Raw genomic sequence first — 4,231 nt, 5'->3', positions numbered from 1 at the left:
TTGTTGTAAATTTTACTGTTTTTACTATGTTAGCTGCATCTTTTATGGTAGAAGCTTTTATGCATATTCCCAGGCTCCTTTACTGCTATTTGTCATAAGATTCCCTGAAATGTGTCCTTCCTGCCTGGATGCCGGCCTACCCTGATGTTTCACATATTTCTTAGGCTCCTTCACTGTGTTTTCCAAGGATGACTTGACTTTTTCTCAAACATATTTGTGACCCAAGGTCCTATTTTAAAGACTCATCACTTCTCTTTCTGTACATGCATCTCCTAAAAGTTGTGTCCATCACAATAACATCTGTGTAAACAACCTTTATAAAGAAGACTTTCAGGTCTGTCTGTTCATCCCTTATCTCTTGTTCAATTCCAGCCCTGCCAGATAACTTCATTGGAGATTTTACCTGCATCTTAAAAAATCAACATGCCAAATGTGGAACTCCCCACAGTTGCCTAAAAATGTCTGCAAAGCTTTTCCTCTCTTCATTTTCCATTTAATAGAATAGCTTTTATTAAAAAAAAAAAAAAAAAACCAATATTCTAGGGTTTGGGGGTTTTTTTTTTTTGGTTTGTTTTTTAGTTCTTTTTTTCTTTACATATTTTCCAAGGCTTCTAGATTTGGTGCAAGAATTATTACTCAAATCTCTTTCTTCAATTTTCACCACCAGTTCAGGCTCATAGTACTCCTCTCCTAGGACTGTGGCAATAGATCATTAATTTTATTGTCTTTTGCATTTTCAAACTCCAAATGATTCTATGCAAATAGCCAGACTGCTCTTCTTGGTCAGTCTTCAATTATTTACTGATTAAGATCCACCAGGGCTCTTACTGGCTTACCAAATGAAGCACACATTCTTCAGTTTGAATTTCCAGGCCTTCTATAAACATTTAATCTCATTACTCTCATATATGCCCCACATTTTGAGAAAAATGGAATCTGGTGGTATTTACTAAATACACATTTTTTTTTTCAGCTACTCTCTGCTTACAAAATTCTCTGCCTCGTCTTCCTACCTAAAAATGTAACAGTATCTACCTTTAAGGCATATTGTAAATAGAGGCTCTTTCACCAAATTTATCATAATCCTTCCTTCTCTCTCCTTTCTGAATATTTGAAACGGTTTGTTTATAACATTGCTTACAACTTCAGTTATTTATTCACCAGAGTTATCTAATCTTTCCAGCAAGCTCTAGGATCCTTGAAGAAAGTAGCTGTGCCTTATTCAGTTTTATGGTCTTAATGATTTGCACAGTGCCTAGCACATTGTAGAAGCTTCATAATGTTTTTAAACTTGGAATAGATCAGAGTTAAGTGGCCTACGTGGAGATCAAGTCCACGACCTTAGTCTCATTATCACTGAAGCTTGACCACAAGAAAAATATGAAAAAGTGGCAAACATTCTTGTTATATTTAAGCTTTAATTAAAGTCCATTTAATTCTCAAGACAAGTTCCAGTTTAGTGACCCTGAAGAAGAATAGAGAAAGTCCTTTATTCATTAACTGTGCAGGGATAAATGCAAGTTCCTCTAGGAATTTCCATTTTAAAACAATCAATATTTTCCCAAACTAAGAAGAAAGATAAGTGCCTAGAGATAAGAGATATGGGTAGTCATACAATTTTTTGAAGGCAAATGCATTTGGTTAACCAAAAATGTTGTTACTGCCTACATGAGAGCTGCTTTTTTAAAAAGAAAAATTTATTGAATTATAGCTGATTTACAGTGTTGTGTTAGTTTCTGCTGAAGAGCAAACTGATTCAGTTATACATCTATACATTCTTTTTCATGTTCTATTAGGATTTATCACAGGATATTGAATATACTTCCCTGTGCTATCCTTTCTTGTTTATCCATTCTAAATATAGTAGTTTGCATCTGCTAGTCCCAAACTCCCAATCCATTCCTTCGCCAGCACCCCTCTCCCTTGGCAATCTCAAGTCTGTTCTCTATGTTTGGAAGTCTGTTTCTGTTTTGTGTGTAGGTTAAATATGGAAGGCTTCACAACTTTGTGTGTCATCCATGCACAAAGACCATACTAATCTTCTTTGTATCATTCCAATTTTAGTATACATGTGCTGCTGAAGCAAGCACTAGACTTGCTTTAAGTACTGGAAAGGATAAAAAAATTAAAACAGAAGATCATTATTCTCAAAGAGCAGATGTTTATTTCACATATATGAATGTATATATGAATATATATACACAAAATAAATATATACATGTGTAATGTATAAATAAAATAAGGGAAACACAAGTATATAGATATAAAGATACACATATGCATATATACACACCAAGGTATTTGTATATTTTTTGTTGTTTACTTGCTGTATTTCATAAGACTGCTTGCTGTTTACTGTTCATAACATGCTCAGATTTGCCTCTCTGCCATAAAGCTTCCATTCTTTTATACATGACTTACTCAATTCCATCTATGACAGTCTAGGTTGAGGATCAGCAATGTTTCTCCAAAGGGCTATACGGTAGATATTTTCATCCTGGACTAGAAATTTAGTCTAGGAGCCCATATCTGGTCACTGCCAAAACTACTCAACTCTGTCACTATGGTGGGAAAGCAGCCATAGACAATACCTAAATGGAAAGTGTGTCTACATCTACAGCTGTAAAAAACACAAAGCAGGCAGAATTTGGTCCACAGGTTCTCAACTAGATTGTCTGTGGATTCCAAAGCTTGCTTCATTCAGGCATGCTTCCATATTTGTCTTTATCTTACTTGAGTTCCTCACTGTTTTATTTTTACTTCTTTCACAAAGTTGTATGCTTCTTTGATATTAATACTGAAATACACAATGGAGAGGGATTTGAGATTAAAAAGCTGAAGAAAATTAGATATTTGATTCAGGGGCATTGTGGCAAAAGAATTGGAATACCAAGGAAGGGAACTTCATCTGCCAAATGAAATCTTTCTTTAATTCTTTTTTTGGGATCCAGGGAGACCTAAGTTGTTCCTAACACAATGCAAATTTCTTATTCATTGTGGATAAAAATAACCACTGACATGAAAAAGAAATGAGCAGCAGAGCTAGTGTAATGCCCCCTGAACTTCCAGTGTTAGGAGAAAAGTAAAATCCTCTGGACAAGAAGGAAAATGTCAGATGAAGAAGAGGTCATGACATGTAACTTCTTTTTCATTTTTGTGATCTTGATGCTTTGAATTGGCTCAGGACACTGATAAAGTAGGAAAAGCAACCCAAGAAGCAGGCTGCCTATACTGCTCTGAACCACAGGAAAACTGAGGGTAAATTTCCTTGGTCAAGATTGCTATTATAGGGGATTTCTTTCCCTGGAGCTATCCTAGAGTAGAACAGTCAAAATAATGTTGATAAGCAACTATATATCATATCATTGTATATTTACCAGACTCAAAGTCAGCAGTACCAAAAATTGTTTGAAGCACTCACTACTCATTGAAACTTTAAACCTTAAATTTTAATTTTCTTCATTAAGATACAATCTTTTTTAATTTTTTTTTTGAGTAAACATCCCTTAAACTCTGATTTTTCTATCCAGAACTTCTCCCTGATTAAAACACAGTAACATCAGGCCTTGAAAGTAGTTAATTTTTACTTGTGTGCATGAATTTCCTCTTACTAGAATGTTAACAGTGTAAGTTAAGCTTTGACTGAAACCTTAAATTCAAGTTGATCAGATCTGGATTTGTGGTTATTTTCACTCCTGTGGTTAAAAGAATACATACCATTTCACAGTCTGCCTATTTTATAAATCCAATTATTTTTTCTGTCTCCACAAATTCTTTCTTTCTCTTTAAGGTTCCCAACAACTTAGCACAGTTTTTCCTAAAATTAGTACTTTAAGTACATTATGTTGACATTCTTCTCCCATATACCAAAGTTCTCCAGTGATCAGTATTTACTGATCATTTTGGCAGAAATTAACTGGTTACCACATGTATTTCCTTTTCTTCCTGGGCATAGAGGTAGATTGTGTTTCCCAGTCACTCTCTGTTTGGTGCAATCATATTACAGAGGCTGTTGCAATGTGGGGGAAATGATAGGTGTCCCTTTCAGACCTGGCCTAAAAGAACTCCCATACCATCCTCATTCTTTTCTTCTCACTGACTAGAAGTAAAGAACTCAGAGGCCCTAAAAGATGGTGGGACCATGAGATGGAAAGAAGTTAGGCCCCTAAATCACCTTGTGAAAAGTCATGTACTGAATATGTTTACTGAATAGTTAGTTGAGCAAGATGTT

The 4,231-nt window shown here is 35.0% G+C and overlaps 1 non-coding gene across 1 annotated transcript; it reads right to left on the bottom strand.

Moving 5' to 3' along the window:
* Positions 1-1,981: 1,981 nt before the first annotated feature.
* On the bottom strand, positions 1,982-2,090 carry LOC146404715 (U6 spliceosomal RNA). The gene has a single exon (XR_014842691.1). It is a non-coding gene; the product is annotated as a U6 spliceosomal RNA (small nuclear RNA).
* Between the last annotated feature and the right edge of the window lie 2,141 nt (positions 2,091-4,231).

The sequence above is a fragment of the Sus scrofa genome, chromosome 3, assembly GCF_054392235.1.
Source record: "Sus scrofa isolate SSC_HxYL_T2T_F1_AM1 chromosome 3, Sscrofa_HxYL_maternal_Yorkshire_Landrace_v2.0, whole genome shotgun sequence".
Lineage (NCBI taxonomy): Eukaryota > Metazoa > Chordata > Mammalia > Artiodactyla > Suidae > Sus > Sus scrofa.
This window is presented reverse-complemented; position numbering and strand designations above follow the sequence as displayed.